Raw genomic sequence first — 19,288 nt, 5'->3', positions numbered from 1 at the left:
TCCCTAGCCAACATGGTATACAGATTACATATACAATTTGAGGTAGACATAGAGCGAACTATTAAAGTTATCTTCTGGAGAAGATTAACACAAAATTATGATATTTTATTGGCTGAAAAAGATTGGCCACCTGAATTTTTCTGTTTGCTCCCACAAGGGAAAAATTATTTTTTTCCTTCTTTCTCAGTCCTAGTTCCAGATGTAGTAAAGGAAGCCTACTCTGCTAATTGGGCTTATCAAAGGCTCCTGTGCTGTATCATTCCCACAGAGGGTGGGATAGAGATTCCTCCTACCATGTAATACCAATTAGATCAATTCCACAGATCCAGTAGCAATATCCAATGACATAATATTGATCCCAAGGTGTCCAATGTGGATGGCATTTATATCACAGACGACAACCCCAATGCACATTTGGACCGAGTGGATCACCTTGTTTTAGGATTCGCTGGCCAAGGCTATAAATTAAATAAAAATAAAAAAAATAGCTTTTCTTAGGCCTTCATTACAACCCTGGCGGTCTGTGTTAAAGTGGCTTTAATACCGCCAACAGGCCGGCGGTAAAAAAATGGGATTTTGTCCCTGGCGGTAACCGGCATCAAAGACCACCACTTTAACACACCGACCGACAGGGTGGTTGGTAATGGCTGCTGGGCTGGAGATTTCGGTCTCCAGTCTGGCGGCCATCACAATCCCACCCTCGGGATTACGACCCGGCCTACCGCCATGGTTTTCGTGCCAAACTTACCGCCACAAAAACCATGGCGGTAGGCACTATCAGTGCCAGGGAAGGGATTCTCCCCCACCCCCTCCCCAGAGTCCTCCCCCACCCTCCCCTTCCCTCTCCTGCCCCCGCACATATACACACCTGCACGCACACCCATATACACACATGCACACACGCATACCCACCACCACCCACGCATGCACACATACATACCCACACACTGCAACACACCAACATACCTTGTCGTACACATGCATTCACAACACACAACACTCACAATCACTCATTCACGCACACATTTAACACGACTCACACCTGCATACACGCATTCCACAACATACACACAACACCCCCCACATACAAACAACACCTTCTACCCTCCTCTCCTGTCTGAGATCCCGACTTACCTGCTTGCAGGGGGTCCTCCTGCTGGAGACAGTCCGTGGCGCTGCTGTCAGCAGCGTCCACCAGCAAAACACCGCCAGGCCGTATCATTGGTCATGATACGGTCGGCGGTGTTTTGCTGGTGTGGCGGTGCTGCTGTCAGCAGCGCCGCCTTACCGCCGTCCGCCGCCATGACCGTCGGCGGTGTTCCGCCAGCATTCTGGCGGTATGCCGTCGGTGGTCATGATACCCATAGAGGGCCGGTAGCCACGGCGGCAGTATGTTGGCGGCCGTCACCGTGGCGGTAGGCGGTAGTTACCGCCATTGTTGTAATGAAGGCCTTAGTGTCCTGTTTCTAGGATGCAAATGATCTAATGAGGGCAAGAGCCTAGACCTGCACTTTCTAGAAAAATGCACTCAACTTCAACATCCAAATAACATCAAGAAACAATGGGCCAGATGTAGGTAGGAAATAATTAGCGAGTCGGAAATTGCGAGTCGTTGCGACTCGCAATTTCCGACTCGCTAAATGGTATCCAAGAAGAAAAAGCGACTTCAATTTGCGACTCGCAAATGAAGTCGCACCGCAGATTGCGAGTCCGCTGTTTGCGAGGTCGCTTTTTGCGACCGCGCTAAAAACGAACACGCAAATTGCGAGTGGGTGTCGCAAATTGCGACTGTGCTGCAAATTGAATGCAGGTGCAGCAGAACACTCTGGAAAACACTTCCTGGCTCCTGATGATGACATCACAGCCAGGAAGTTTACTAATACACCTGGGAGGAGGGAGGACCACACCCATTTGAAACTGCTGAACTGCAAACAGGAGGAACAGCAGCTACCATGGTAGACACTCCTAGAAAGCGCAAATTGAAATTTGCAGAAAAAGAACTGGAGGTGCTGACTGAGGAATGCTGTCAGCACCATGAACAACTTTTTGGGAGGGCAGCCCTCAGTGTGCCAGAGGTGGAAAAGAAAAGGATTTGGGCTGAAATACAGGACAAGGTAAACTCCCTGGGTGTGAGCCACCGGAGCATAGAAGAATTGAAGAAACGGTGGTATGACCTGCGCTCCCGGACCAAGGAGAGGGTGGCAGAGCGGCTCCGGGAGATGAGGGGCACTGGAGGGGGACCATCCACTATACCACCACCCACACCCCTGGAGGAAAGAGTGGTGGAGACCTTGGAGCCAGAGGCAGTGTGCGGGATGGGAGAGCTGGACACGTCAGCAACAAGACCATCAACCGGTGAGTACCATGAGACATGCATGTACACCCATATATGGCAAACCCCCACCCACCTTGTACACAGCAGCATTCACAACCAAAATAGCTCCATTTCAGAGTAGCAACCACCTGCATGGTGCATTATGGGCAATGTAGTCAAGTAGGCAGTTGATAGGCAACAGTTTATTAGGAAGTAGATAACAGATGGTAGATACTGACAGTGTGTTCCCTATGTCCCACAGGTCTCCCACACGACACCAACTCCAGCCACAGCGTCCAGGGGCCACAGGTCAGCCACCAGCCTCCACAGGACTCAGGACCAGCCACCACAGGGACCTGCACCACCCAAACACAGTCCCCTCCAGATGCACCAGTTGCCATACTGGTGAGTGAGCCAGCACCCGGTCCCAGCCACAATGCCGGTGCACAGGACACGGAGCCTCCACTGCGTCGCAGGCGACGTCTAAATGTCCCTCCAGTGCCGCAGTCTGAGTCAGGGGACGCATCCATATCAGCCGCCGAGGCTGCACTCCTACGTGGTCAGCGCCTGCAGACACGGGAGATAAGGTACATATCAGGGGCCATGCGGCGCATGGAACAGAATCAGAACACAGGGCTGCAACTGGTACACACAGAGCTGCAACAACTCAATATCCATGTTGGCGACCTTGCACTCTCAATGAGACAACTGGTGGCAGAACTCATCACTGAGAGAGAGGGTGCAAGGCGCCGTGACAGGCAGCTCATCCACCGGCTAGATCGCATGTCTGCCTCCATCGTCAGGCTGGCAGTGAACACCACTGGCCTGTCACGGCGCACGGTCAGCCTCCAGGTGGACATGGGCCACATTGCTAGTGATGTGGCACGTGGACTGGGACGTCTCAGCCACACCGTAGATCTCATGGAGGCACGACAGGTGGCAAGGGGCGCTGCAGACACGCCGCAGGGCAGCGAGGAGGGCTCCACCGTTAGCAGTGTCTCCACCAGTGACACCAGGGTGTTGCGCAGTGGTAGCGCAAGGCAGGGCACTGCTGACACACCAGGAACCAGCCATGCTGGGCGAGGCCGGCGTAGAGTGTGAGCTACGCACTGTCCTGGAGTAGAGGCACATGAGGTTAATGTGTCCTCATGCCAGGTGGACTCTTCTCCTCATTGCTATCACATATATCTCCGCCATCTTGAGTAACCCAGGTGCCTTCTGGGTCTCCTTTTATACTCTGTTTCTGGTTACCACCTGCTGTGAGTTAGTGGTAAATTGGAAGTGCAAAATGGGCTTTTTGGGACTAGTCGCAATTTGCGAGTGGCTATTGCATTTGGTTTGCGACTCGCAAATTGCAACTTCCTATTTGCGGGTCGCAAAATGGGGTCGCTATTTTTGCGAGTCGGTAATGGCTCGCGTCGCAATTTGCGAGTCGGAAATGGAATTTTTGCATCCCGTTTCCGATTTTGCGGGGTCGCAAATTGCGATTCAGGCCATTTGCGAATCGCAAACGTTTGCTACATCTGGCCCTCTTTTCCTTACTGGTTTTCTTCAATTTTGGCAGAACATACATTCCTGACTTTGCAGCACACATAAAACCACTTTATGATCTAATTTGCCCAGATCTTTCGACCCCAAACTGCAGACCCGAGAATTTTTACAATATCAACATAAGCACCCAGTGCCCTCTAACATCATGCCTCTTGATCAATACAGAACAATCATTTCATTTACATAGATGGTTCAGCACAACAAGCTATAGGTGCAAAACACCAATATTCCGCTCCTTGCGCATCTGTTAGCAGAATAATGAGGGGTGGTACATTCCACCCCAACATACCTACACCCAGACCCTAGGGGACTGCACAGCACAACATGCAGAGCTTAGGGCTCTGGTTTTGGCACTGGATGATACAAACCCTGAACAGTCTACATTGATTGTGTGTGATTCCTATTACTGTGTCCAGCCCTACAATGATTACCTATATCATTGGTGCCTGAACAGGTTCAGATATTCAAAAGGAAAAAACATTAAACAAAATAACTTGTAGGGGAGGGTAGCAGGAAGGACAGACTACCAAGAGCTCATGTCGTTCATACATTGGTCCATCAGCGTGTAGGAATATGCATTTTAGGAAACACTTTGGCTGACGAAGCTGCCAAATCTGCAGTAGCTATGGCTTCTGTTGCTGCAATTACTAATTCCCATACAGGATTGGATAATGAGACATTGCTGCTATGAAAGCTTTGGTTGATGGCAAAGACTTTACCAAAAGCAAACCCTACTAAATATACCTACCACCTCAGTGTCCAAAATACTAGATTTGCAACATTTTTAGGTGTGGGCGTTCGTGTGATTCCCAACCAAGATCAGAGATCAGATCTCACTAAAGCAGCGCATGAAGGTGTTACTTCTGCCCATGCTGGTGTGGCAGGTTACTATCTCTCTGCTACAAAAACACTATTGGTGGCCCGGTCTACACAAACAGACCAAACAATGTGTCCTTTGTTGTGACATCTGTCTACAAATTAAGGGGTCCACCATTAAACGCCCACCACAGACACCCATCTTAGGCCCTCATTCTGACCTTGGCGGGCGGCGGAGGCCGCCCGCCAAAGTCCCGCCGTCAGGTTACCGTTCCGCGGTCGAAAGACCGCGGCGGTAATTCTGACTTTCCCGCTGGGCTGGCGGGCGGTCGCCTTCAGACCGCCCGCCAGCCCAGCGGGAAAGAGGCTTCCACGATGAAGCCGGCTCGGAATCGAGCCGGCGGAGTGGAAGCTGTGCGACGGGTGCAGTTGCACCCGTGGCGTATTTCACTGTCTGCGCAGCAGACAGTGAAATACATTTAGGGGCCCTCTTACGGGGGCCCCTGCAATGCCCATGCCAGTGGCATGGGCACTGCAGGGGCCCCCAGGGGCCCCGCGACCCCCCTATCGCCATCCGGATCCCGGCGGTCGGACCGCCGGGATCTGGATGGCGGTAGGGGGGGTCGGAATCCCCTCGGCGGCGCAGCAAGCTGCGCCGCCTTGGAGGATTCAATGGGGCGGCGGTACACTGGCGGGAGCCCGCCAGTGGTGCCGGTCCGACCGCGGCTTTTCCGCCGCGGTCGGAATCCCCATTGGAGCACCGCCGGCCTGTCGCCGGTGCTCCCGCGGTCCTCCGCCCTGGCGGTCTTTGACCGCCAGGGTCAGAATGACCGCCTTAGTGTCCAACAAACCACTACAGTGTGTGTACCTGGACTATAGCTGTCCCTTACAACCTGATGGTGCATACAAATATGTCTTAATTGCTGTTGATTCATGCTCTAGATTCCTGTGGGAATGGCCATAACAATCGGCTGATGCACAAACTGTTATTAAAGATTTGCAAGTCTTCATCGGGACATATGCAATTGCAGCATTCCACTTGAATCAGGGCCCTGCTTTTGCCTCCAGGGCATTCAGGGATACCATGGCAACGATGGGCGTTCAACTCCTTTTCTCATCTCCAGGAAAATTCTGTAGTGATGCAAGAGAACTGAGACTAGCAATCCTTAATGGCGAGGGTATTAGGTTCTGGTTGTAGTTGGCTTCATCACCTACATTGGGTCCAGAGAGCACTAAATAATCTGCCCAGAAAGTCTTTGGGAGAAGGCACCACTTACGAGATATTGTTTGAGATAGCTATGTATGTCCAAGATCTTGATGGCTCTGGCGCTGTAGCAGCACAAATACCTTTTGACATAATTGAACGTGTCGCTGTTTTACAGGGAATACAACATTTCTGTGATGAAACGTCATCTGCCTGTGCCACCACCTTGGGAAGCAGGGATTTGCAAAAAACATCTACTGGTTGTATTCCTAAAGTTGGAGATATAGTATGAGACAAAATTGCTGTGAAAAATTAGTTTGGTTCATCATACAGAGCACAGTGCCAGTCCTGGGACAACACAGTACCAGAACTGTCATCATTCAACCGCTGTCTGGTTCTAAAGAAAACTGCTTTGTTTCAATTGACAACATCAAATTGCACCATGTGGCCGGTCCTGCAGAGTAGACCACGAGGAAACCTTGGTAGTTCCCTAGTCTTCCTCACTACCCAATCGGTTGTACCTCTTCGAGCTCTCAACAATGCTTCTGCAAATACCAATGCTACAATTGCCTCCCCGAGCTTGGGTAAGGTGGAAAATGAACTTTTGCTACTTCCTGTCACCACTTCACAGACAAGAAACATTATAGATGTAGATCTCTACTATTCCAATTCAACACAAACGGATGACATCATTTATTATGAACCACCACCATTGGGCCCATCTACCAGTTCTGCACCGGCTCCTGTTTTTGCACCGTTTCTGGTTATTTTGTTGACATTGAAGACTTTTCTTCAAATTCCTCTGCATCTGCACCTGTCTCAAGGACATGTAAGCTTTATAACTGGCTTAAAAACAATTATTTGGTTTATCCATGGTACTGTCTATGGATATTGCTGACATTCCCGCTTTGGATTGGGTTTGTCATTGTTTTCTTTTTACTGATAAATGGTCACTATCTTCCTGAATGCTCTGCAGTTGAACTGGTGGATGAGGTTTTGCCACCTTACCTTTCTTCCTATAAGGTCCAAAAATACATTTCAGCTCTGCAATTTGTGATGAGATTGTTTGGAATAAAGTACCATATGATATGTTTGGACCTTCTGAGGACATTCATTCAAATTCGATTAATGAACTATATTATTACACCTGGGTTTGGTTTTGATGACTGGGATGCTAAAACAGTTGATTCCATGCGTTCTGAGCTTAAATATTATACTGTATTTGAAAGTGAAGATGTATATATGAACACAGCAAATTATGGGGAAACGTTCTGTCACCATCATTATGAACATTACTTTCTGCACCAAGCAAGTACCACAAGATCAGTTCAGTGGGGAGTTCCAAAACATATGTAGAAAGGTTTGCATATTTTTCTGGGCATGATGCTTAGACTGAAGTCATAATATTTTAAATAACCTCCTTCTAAAGTGTAACCGACACAAAATTTATCTATTTGGATTTCTTTGTTTCTCCACTTGCCTTTGAGGGCAATTAATTTTGGTGACATTAAAAAGGTGTCTGCCAATTGTGAAATGTAGCTGGTGTTGGGATAATAAGGTGTTCTTTGGTGACTGAGTCAAACCCACACCGTCTTGGCAGCTGCCAGCTTGACTCGTTCGGCTACCTTGCAGCACCTAGCCCAAACATAGAAAGCAAAGGTGATTTGTGGCAGCCTTACACATGACACTCTGTGACATCTTAGGGAAAGTTGTGGTTGATAAATCTCACCCCTTTCTCTCATTAGCAAAGGGCTCATACAGACGCACAGGCCAAAGAAAAAATGCAGGATGGTTTTCAATACATTTATTGAAAGACTGCAATCTACAGTAAAATACATGAGCTGCAAATATTAAGGCAATGAGGCATAACAGGATTAGGATTGCTGTGACCAGTGAGAAGAAAATGAACAAACCCAGTGTATTGGAATAGCATGTGTATATATGACTTCTACCTAACCCTAAACATCTACGGCGGTAATAGTCCAATCTGTCCTTAATCAGTCTGCGAGAGAAGCACCCACCCCTATTACCTGGAAAATAGGGATCTGCCTGCCATCTCCTCAGCTGGTTGTAGAGACAGGGCTGATGTCTGCAATGAAATGGCATGGAGCGTGGATGTATATCCAGGTCAAAATGACCTTCCTGTTGTCCCTTGAGCTGTACAGTGCTTTTATAAGAAACATATTTCTGCTCCGTAAACTAGACATGACATGGGCATGTGCCTAAGTGTCAGACTGTTTACATACTCTTGTGAATTATCAAGTATTGTTCTTGCCAGCCTCGGGCATAGGTGATGGTGAAATGCACAGAAATAATGACAACACATTCGCAGAATCACAGCTGATTAGAAAAATAAAACATCCCTGCTGAAAAGCAGGGTAACTAAAAATGAATAAATGAAATCAGAGCACATATGTAGGTGAAAGGGCACAGGCTGTAGGCCTAAGCTAAGTTTGTATATGTGTGCCCAGCAAGGTGTGAAATAAATCCCCACCACCATCTTGACAGAAACTATTCCTGTTCCATAGATTTTCTTGCTAGTGATTGGCTGTTTAATATTGTGAATGAATCAATTGTACTAAATGTATTATTTGTATTATAAAAAGTGTCCCAGGGAAATAACAGATAGCAAGCAGCAAGCAAGCTCGCTCTCAGATTCAAATTCATTCTCGCTGTGAGACTTGGACAGGCTTTGCTGTCTGCCTAGACTGTTCTGTATCAGAGTATGTTACAGTATTTTTCATGAGTACTAATAGCTTTTTGGCTAGACTGCCTCTTGAAATCATATTCCTTTTGATATTTTCTACCTTAAAATGATTTAATCTTACTGATTTAGAATACTAGAATTCAGATAGATTTCTGGACACGCTTTATGCAACATTCTGTAAAGTTTATTCGAATTTTATTATTACAATTATGATGAATAAAAATTTTAACTAAAACTAAAAACTCTCATTATTGACTCCCGGCAAGATACATTTGACGTATTGAAATTGAAACATTGCAGCACTTTATTTTCAGCCCATACCCAAGATCTCCTCATGGACTTGTAAGAGTTGCGGAATATCTCATAAATTTAGGGTTCTCCGCGCTTCCAGGATCAAAACACAGGAGCACATAGAATGAGGGGGCAAGAGAAAAGACAATTTTAAATCTATAAAAACTAAAAGATATTTAATGCTAAAGAAGACTGCTAGTCAGTCAGTACTTAGTAAAGAGACAGGCTCAGACATTTGCAAGGATGAAAGCATCTCAACCTTTCAATGCAGTTACATAAATAGAAAAGGTAGTTAACACAATGCAAGGGGGAAATGTCGAGTGGCTGCGAGGTCTGACACAGGTGAACAAGTTGGCATCACCTGCCAAGAGGAACAAACTCAATGTTCCCTTTTAGTCCCTTTTCTATTTTATTATGGGATCAAGTTGACTGGTGATTGAGCAATCTTTCCCTCATTCCTTTGATTGGTGGGCATATTAATATTTGGTGGGCCTGTTGAGGGGATAGACTTGCATCATGGTCTGGTGAGCAGTTATGTTATGCAGATTTTGGTGGTACAGCAATTTGACTGGAAAGTGAATGCATGGATGGATTGTGGTTCTCTAGACATCGACTGTGAGCAGCAGCAGTAGGCCCTGGTTAGGGGTCACTTGTAATGCATTGTTTGTGGTGCACTCTACATGTCCTCACAACTGCCTTGATTCTTCATGGGGAATGCCAGGAACAGTATTCACTGGAGGGAGTGAGAGGCCTATCTGTTTTGCTAATATGCCGACCGAGCCAGTCTTATTTGCTGAGCAAATACATGGATTGGGATGCTGCCACTGTATTTACCAGCGACCAGAGTTGGAGGAAGACAAAAGATAAGCCCAGGCACCAAAATAAAAGTGGCCCTGATTAGTGAACGATATAGATAAAAAAAAGTGGCCCACATTTCCGTATCATGCCAGTTTTGAGCTTCTAAAGATATATTGCATGGATATTTTGCACGGTATGGGAGACAGGACATATTTGTATTTTTTGTATACTTTTGTTTTGTTCACTTTTTTCTATACTTTGGTGCATAGATTTTGTATATGTGAGGGCAAACAGCTGAGACATTGTCATCAGGATTACTCTGCAGTACCCAGATACACGTAACAATTTGAGAAACTAAAGGGCATATTTACAAGAAAGTGGTGCATCAGTCCTGATGCACCACTTTTTTTGCATCGCCCTCGCCCCCTAACGACACCATGTGTGCACCGTACTTACAATACGGTGAACAATGGCACATGTTAAGGCAACAGCATCAAAAACTTTGCTGCCATTGTGGCACTTTGCAGGATTAGTGCCAGAAATTATGGCGCTAATCCTGCAAAGTCAAGGCAGTCACTTTAATGTCTGCCTCAGGCGGGCTTAAAAAATGACAACAAAATGTCACAGTGAAAGCTTGTAAATTTTACAGTGCCATTTTTACAGGCCTCCGTGCATGGGAATGCCCCCCTTGCATATATTATGCATGTTGCAGGCATAATGTGGCCACATTAGCTTAAAAATAATGACACTAGTGTGGCACAAGGAGGCGTAAGGGGCTTGTAAATAGGGCCCATAAGTCTGCATGGCATACCAATAATATGTGCTATAAGATGCCCATGAAAAATTATATTTGTATAGTGCACTAATCACCCAAGAGGGTATCCAGGCACTTGGGCAGGTGTGCATGTTCGTGGTTCCCAAAGGTGCTTATACAAAGAGCCAGATCTTCAGCTTCTTGCGGAACTCAGGAAGTGAGGAGGAGCACATGATTCTGATTGTGCTGGAAGGTGGTGAGGTACTTTTTGCATTTGGTAAATACCAACATCATGGGATGCTGTATTTATAAGGCACTGTCAATATGCCCAAATCAGAAATGTACCTTTGAATTAAGGAACTATGCATGAAATTTGTGCTTTAAAGGCACAAAATTCCACATGAAATTAAATCAATGTTTTCGGGCAGTAAATTTTGACTGTCTTGAGCTGATGAAATATACCAGGATAAAATTGTGGATGTGCCATAATTACCACAAATCTTGTAATTCTGAAGCCTATATAAGTATGGGTATGTGCAGGAAACTGACTTTATAGCAAGAGCAGCCCCTCCATTAGGGCGGAGGAAAGTTGCCCGTCCGCAAATTCTGTCCAATGTAGACATGTTTCAGTAGCGAAAACAACACAGGTTCAATAATGTTGGATTAAGTGCGTACGTAGGACCTCTGACCATGTAGGACCTGTGACTATGTCCAGAAGCCATTTATTTCTGCCCCTGACATTAAACTACTTCTAATGGGAGCTTGCATTCTCTGTCTTTAGTTGTAGTGGACTACTGTGACATACCTTGGTATTAATGAATGAAAGGGTAACAGATATGGTAACATCAGCTTTTCTTTTCACATAATTCACATCTGTCCACTTTGCAAACCAAAGGATTTGTGGGGCCCTGGTGCAAAACCATTGAAGGATTTCATTCTTGGTTCGGTGCCAAAATGATTTCGAGTTTCCATTACATATGTTTCATTTTAATAGATAGTGCAGTGTCACTGGTCAAAAGTTGAGAGTATTGAAATAGATTTCTTACATATGGTTAGAAGTTCTCTTTTGGAACTTTCTGAAACATGACGGACTAATGGAGCTTTTTAAAACCGTGTGGGTAAGTTACATTGATCAACAAAATATGTGTGTAGTTATTGGGAGATTGGTTCCCCCTAAGACATTTTGGTGAAAACCAGTGAATGGTACACTTCAATGAATACTGGGCCAGTAAGTTTGCTTAAAACAGAAATGTATATAAGGAAGATTTTACATAGGATGCTTGTTTTCTCATAACTATTTCAAGAAAAGACATGGCGCACTTAAAGCACTTGGGACAATAGCAGTGACCATGACTTTGTGGGGTGTAATGGAAAAGCACACAAGAGAAATATTTGTAAATGCACTTAGAAATAGGGTGGTTTTATAAGAAGTTGATATTTTTGAAAGTGAGGATAAACTGGGAACGATTCAGCTACATGCCGAGCGACAATTTCATTTAAGTATTCCCTGCCTATGATTGACTCTAAAACAACCCTATTAGCCTTTCAGAGACACCATCTTTAATTAATCGTTAGCATTAATCATCCATTGGTATTGTATTATTTATATAGTGCTTTCTGCACCTCTCGATGATTTCGTAAGCACTCTCAGAGTGGGTTCCAGTCCACACATATGGATGGGTGTTGGTTGCAGTGTCATTAAAAGTGTAGGGGTTTCATGTCATGTGCAAGCGCCGTGATAGTGTGCCTCAAACTTGTCACAGCAGCATGTAAACATGCCCACAGGTAAAGCGGTATATCAAGGCAAGTGTGAGTGTCATTCAAGTTCATCTGTTTTTATTTTTAAGGGCTCCCTTGTTTAGTTGCATTGACACGGATTATTGTTAATAGAGGGGAGCTCCAGTGTTTACATGGCAGGACAAGAGATTGTGCCCACTGAAGGGGATATGGCTGGAGTCAGCCCTGGCACAAAAACAGCCTAAGCTCTGGAGACACTGTTAGACCGCCTATAAGCCTCTTCATGGAGTCTACCCAGTTGTGAGAGGATCCTAACCTCTGGAGGCACTGTTATACAGCCTGTAACTAACCCTATTGAATACACGCAAGAGCAAAAGGACCCCGACAACAGAAATTGCTTTTACACCACCACCAGAAGCTTTTAGGGAGTCCAAATGGGAGCGGTAAAAGGCTCAAGACAAAGAAAGCACATTTAGGCCAGGATATGATAGTTACTACATATCGGCGTGAAAACCTTTTGTGCACTCAATTACATCAGCCAGGCATATCACAATGGACATGTGTCTAAAACAAGCCAAACCTGCTGCTAATGCATGTTAGCAGTATAAGATAAACGAGCAACAATGATAATGCTGCAAGTAATTAGATTTGAATTTTTTTTGCAACTTATACTGGGTGCTCCCTTGTGTCTGGACAAAAGCTAAACCTCTCTGATGAGCTCTAATGAGAGCGAAACACGTGTCAGGGGTTGCTTTTACTCATTCCAGGTTGGCTTGGACGGTATTTTACCAGTCCAAAGCTGTAATACTGTGCCTGGAGTGGTAAATGGCTTTTGTCATTTTACAGCTCGGCAAGGTTGACACTGTTTCAAACCTATGCTTAAAGACTTTGCTGTATAAATGGCAAAATAATTTGTCACTATCTAGCTCGGCGTGGATAGCACTGTGCTGATCCAATGCTTAAAAACTTTGCTAGATAAACATACATTTGAGGTGAGCAAATCTAGAGTGTCGCTGGTGTTGCAGAGTGCTCCTTTCTAGAGCTGCTCTCCACCTAAACTTGGGAACTACCCAGGGTTCTCTATTCTTTTTTGCATATATATATTTATAGTCATAGTTAAGATCTAGGTCCCATAGAAAAACCAGTCATTTCTTGACTAGCCTATAGATTTTCCATTGTTTGATGAATCTTCATGAAATTTTTTTTAAAAAGTGTCAAGTTGGGTTTTGTTGCGCATGAAAAGTTTCAGGGTGATCCGCAAACGGGGTCCGAGAAAAAGGGGTGTCAAAAAGTGTGTTTCCCATGTTAATTTCCATTGAGATTTTAGACACACCTGCCGGAATTGCATTAAATTAAAAATGTCTTAGCTAACAAGAAAGAAAGTTTCAATTCTATTAAGGACATGTAGGCGAGGATTATGCATAACTTTCTCCACTTTAATATTACAGCAGATTCAAAGAACACAAAGAAAATGCCCCAGGAGACCTATGGTATCGGAGTACAATCACAGTCTAATCACAACACAGTCCAATATATAAATAGGCATGCCTGTCCTTCCTGTTCCTTTTCTTCACTGGAGAAAGTAAATCTTGACCAGAATTCTAATCCAGCCCTAGTTATTTCCTCCAAAGATTGAAAACTATAAACCACGTTATACAGTTCTTTATTAAGGATATATTACAAGAAAAGCCACACTGTTGAAAGATAATTATTTCTTTGTAAAAACACAGTAATGTATATGCATGCAAATGGATTAAATAATTTAATGAATGAGTGATATCAATATATCATTTAATAACTTACTGGTAACTAAAGATATATATCTCCATGGGAGCGAGAGGCTTTTAATGAAAAAGTATCTGGGTGGGATAATCCTCACCTCTGTGTCCTTAATAGAACTGAAACTTTCCTTCTTGTTAACTAGGACATTTTTCATTCTATGTCAGGACCGGAGGTGAGGATTATGCATGTTTAAAAGTAATTTATGATCAGAGGTGCGGCCTCTGAGATGGGTTTAAAATATATTTTTTTGAAATTAGATGCTGAGAGACCAATCCACTGAATTCATGATATCTTCCAATCTACCACCTACCTGAATGGCCTCAGATGCCATTGCTCCTCTCGTGGATAGTGCACCAAACTCATGAATGTCTATACCTGCTTCTGCCACGATCTATCTTACCCATCTAGCAATGGAATGCAAAGAAACTGCTTTAAATGTTTTTTGTAAAGCAATGAGAAGTTTTTCTCACCTGCAGGTCTGGTATCCAATGACATGTCTTTGTATGCCTTAATACATCTGACTACACATAATTTAGGATGATCTGGAAAAGCAGCGTAGGATACTAACCTGATATTAGTTTTAGTTCTCCTGGAGATTGTGAAAGTGACTCCTTCTGGAGTGAAGACTCTAGGTGACAAATCTATGGCTCTAACATCAGAGACTCTTTCACAGGATATGAGGCATAAAATAATGGATAACTTAGCCTAAAGTTCTTTTAGAGAAAATCATTATCTTGCCATTGGGAAAGAAAAGTTAAAACTATGTTAATGTCACAGAGTCCAGAGTATCTGGGTTATGGTAGTTTAGAAAGGTAAATGACTTTCATTAGTTTACATACCCACGGGTGTTCACCTACTGGTTTGCTATCAATGGTGACATTTCCAGCAAAAATTGCTGATCTGAAGTAATTGATTGTACGATAAGCTAGACCTGACTGAGCAACTTCAGCTAGAAAATTCAAGCTGTATGTAACTTCTGCCCTAAGGGATCAAGATGTTTTGCCATAAACCAACAATTCCATTGGATCCAAGCCAATCTGTATCTCTTGGTGGTACCCGTAGCCCAAGCTTGTTGGATGAAGTTAGTAGCTGCTGTTGATAGGTGGTCTTTTTTCCAACATGTCCGGAAATCCTCCAAGCCATGAGGGAAAGATGGCCTTGAAGGACCAGCGGGTGAGGAGAGCCTTGATGGTCATAAAGAATTGAAGGGAATAATAATAGTTTTATTGGGTGATCCCAAGATAATTCCATCATTAAAGGGAACTATGCTTGATATTTCCATAACGGTGTCACTACCGCGAAAGATGTTATTTGCCGTTTGACCTGAGCTGCTACTCAGGGAATCATGAGAAAAGGAGGGAATGCACAGGGGAGATCTTTCAACCAGTCTTGGAGAAAAGCATCTACTGCAATTGCTTCCGGGTCTGGTCTCCAGCTGACATATCTTGTTAGTTGGTAATTCAGTCGAGGAGCAAAAAGGTCTAGGTTGCAAGGGCCCCATCTGTCCTTCAGAGCTAGAAAAATTGCTTGATCCAGCTTCCTGTTGGTGTTGTCCCTAAAGTTCCAGTCTGCTACAATGTTCATGATTCCTGGAAGATATTCTGCTGTTACAGAGATCTGTTTCCGAAGGCAACAGTGCCAGAAATCCTTTTCCAATTCTGAGAGGGCTTTCGATTGAGTGTCCCCCAGGTGACTGATGTACTGGACTGCTGAGATGTAGTCCATCCTGAGGAGAATGGAGCAACATACTTTGTCATTGGTGAGAGATTTGATCGCAAAGGATCCCACCAGTTCCAGGCAGTTGATATGAAGACTTAATTCTTCCTCCAACCATCTGCCTCCTATGGATACATCCCCACATCTTTTGGACGGAAGCCCTACTATCCTGGCTCACTGACAGAGAGAAATCCTGTCTCTTCTGAGGACCTTCTTGAGTTCTTTCTGAATTTTGGAAAGTTTTGATAATGGAAGGCTGAGTGATGCTGTGACTGAGATTATGAGGAATCCCAGAAAGATAATCTGTTGGGTTGGGATTAGTTCTGACTTTGATTTGTTGATGACAAACCTGAGCTTCTGGAGGAGTACAATAGTCATGTTCAGATTGTATTTGAGCTGAGATAGAGATTGAGCCATCAGACGGATGTCGTCCAGATATATGATCATCCTTATTCCCCTGGTACAAAGGAATTCCACTGCTCGTCATAGGTATTTAAACACCACCGGGTTGATGATAGACTGAAAGGGAAAACTCTGAACTTTTATATTTGCTCCTCCTATGAAAACTGAAGAAATCTCCTGTGAGGAGGAAAAATGGGAACCGAAAGTATGCATCTTTGAGATCCAACCTGACCATCCAGTCTTTTGGGAAAATGATGTCTCTCAGCAAATGAATACCTTCCATCTTAAAGTGATGATAAATTATCCACTCGTTGAATTCTCTCACGTTTATGACAGGGCGGAAGCCCTTGTCTTTTTTCTCTACCAGAAATAAATTGTTCAAAAAGCTATTTGGGTGAAGTACTGACCTGCAAATGGCTCTTTTCTGTAGAAGTTCTTCCACTTCTAAATATATAACTTTCATCTCCTGTGCTGAGGACACTAAAGGTCTGGGACAAGACTGTTGGATTGGAGTTCCATAAAACGTGATGTGAAAACCCCTTACTGATTGAAGGATCCATGGGTCCTTCGTTATTGTTTCCTAGTTGTGAGCATATCTCAGAAGTCTTCCCCCTAGATTTTGAGGGGAAAAAGTGATAATGCTTACCAGAATTTCCTCCTAGGGCATTAGTTCCTCAACTGGTGCGGGTGGATTTGCCTCTGCTGGAACCTCTGGATGGGTAGAATGCTCCCTGAAGACCATCATTCTAGCCGTTGTTTCTTTTGTGATATCCTCTGGAGGGCCCTGATGGTAAAAGCAGTCAGAGAAGCGACCCCTTCTTCATCCAGCCCCAGCACAAACCTCAGCAGGGAAAATTATAGACGTTTGGGCCTTGTCCAAGGCAGAAAAGGTTGCTGCAAACCTTCCGAGTTCCTTAACAAAAGGATGTCCAAAGAGGTTTCCCTGGGCAATAGCTCCACTTCTGATGTCACCAGTTCCTCAAGTTTGGGGTCTATTTTAATGAGAAGGGATCTCCTGTGTTCCGCTGCCAAAGCGCAGTTCGCGTTTCCCAAGAGGCATATGGCTCTTTGTGCCCAACCGGCAATAATATCAATGACTAACGGGGTTCCAGATTGTTTAGCTTGTTCAGCTAACTGGATGATTTGAGTTAGAGGGCCAACTGTATCTAAAACTTTATCCTGGCAACTTCTCCAGGGCCTGCCAATTCAATTTGTAGGGTCTTTATGTATTTGCTAAAGAAAGTACGTAACTTAGCATCTGTGTCAGGTGTAACTGCAACTTTGCCACGTATGGAAGGTCTGGGGCATTCTGCCCTGAGTTTTGCCCTGACATCTTTCTCTAAAGGTTGACACATTTTGTTGGCTACATAATCAGCCACCTTAGGTTCTGGAACCCATTCAGAAGTTCTGGGATGATAAATATCTGAAGGGTTGTACATGTCAGATTGGCCAATGTCTTCATCTGGAGAATCAGGGGAAACCGAAATAAGACGCCATGGTCTACTGATTTCTTGATCCTCATCTGAGGAAAATTCAGCATCCGATACACCCTCCCCTCCATGGGGGACCCCAAAGAAAGGGTCTAGATTAGGTCTCTCATTTCTCAAGGATGGTCTTCCTTCCGGTAGGGAAAATGTTTAAGTGTGCTCGCACTTCTATGGAAGTCTCAGTAAGTTTATTGAAACCTTCTAGGTGCCTTGCATCACGCTTTGTAGTCTTCATTCCCCCAGATTTAATACCACTAGGGCCTGTTTTAACTTGAATGGGTTTGCTAAAAATCCCTTGAATATTCTTAGCGAGCATATCGACTTGTTCCAGAAGAGGTGCCACTGCATTAGAAATGTCCATGGAAAGTGCTTGATTCGCCTCCGGGGGAAGACATTTGGGGGCTATTTTTGTTCTGCATCCTGAAAGGATGTATTTTCATTGCCATTATTATGGTCCATAATTATGAGGGTGAGAGCACAGAATTAATATAGCAATAATATAAAATATACCAGGTTTGTAATTGCTTCAAAAACTTTATTTTGTTTTTAATATCACCCAAAATAAATATATACATCTGAGTAGCCCCCTCACAGGTGGTATTTTTATTGCAAATGCCAAGAATAATGGAAAGACCAAAGGGTGGTGCTATAATATAAGAAAAAGCACTGTAAAACATTGTCAAGAGCGAGGGATGGTTCGGGGAAATTAGTCACCTGATGGGAATTCAAAGAATTTCCTGAAAGGGCTTCCCCGAAGCGCACGTAGCAAACAGCTGAAGCACTCATTCAAAGCCACCTCAGAGAATGCCAAAGCGCCTGACAGGTTGGCGAGTGGTGTGCACGAATGCCCTCACAGGACCTGCGAGGAAAATATTAAACGTGCATTTGGGCGAAAGCCTACTGTGCTAAAAAACCTGAAACAGAATTAAAGCTATACCAATATAAAGAATATAAAAACCATTCCCAAAGGTAACAATACATCACAAAAAGGGGAGTAGTTAAGGAAGCAATGAACTTAACTGACAAGCAGTAAGGAAAGTGGAACAGGAAGGGACGTCATGCCTATATATATACTATGTTGTGATTAGACTATTATGGTACTCTGATACCATGGGTCTCATGGGACATGTCATCTCTTACTTTTTTCTTTATGTTCGTTGAATCTGCTGTATTAATAAAGTAAAGAAAGTTATGCATAATCCTCGCCTCCAGTCCTGACACAGAATTTGGGAGAAAGATAGGTTTTGGTTTGTAGATCACGCTTCTTTGGTGTCAATCTGCTCAGTAGTTTAGAGAAAATAAAGGAATTCCAAATTTGTATATCTGGGCGGAGCCTAAGCACAGATCTCATGGTGAGATCGGATTGACTGTCAGAATGTCAACCAGGAAGTGCTGGCATTGGCAACTATCTTGGGACCAATATGCATGATAGCAGCCCACTGAAATGCACTGTAGTGAATGGCAGATTTTGAGGGTCACAAAAAGGTGAGCGTATATAGGGGGATAACAAATTTTAGTTACAATACAAATCATTTGTTGATGGTACCATATTAATTTTAGGAATTGTGGTGTGTTCTAAGGTGGTTTTACCCTGATGGGATTTCATGAATCATGTTTGAGGGAAAACTGTTTTCTCATGATTTTTCCATAGAAGGGATGGAAAATGCTCCAGAAGCTAAAATAAGTGCAGATGTTCTGTAAATTCGCATTATCTTTCTCAATCATATGA

The sequence above is a fragment of the Pleurodeles waltl genome, chromosome 6, assembly GCF_031143425.1.
Source record: "Pleurodeles waltl isolate 20211129_DDA chromosome 6, aPleWal1.hap1.20221129, whole genome shotgun sequence".
NCBI lineage: Eukaryota > Metazoa > Chordata > Amphibia > Caudata > Salamandridae > Pleurodeles > Pleurodeles waltl.
This window is presented reverse-complemented; position numbering follows the sequence as displayed.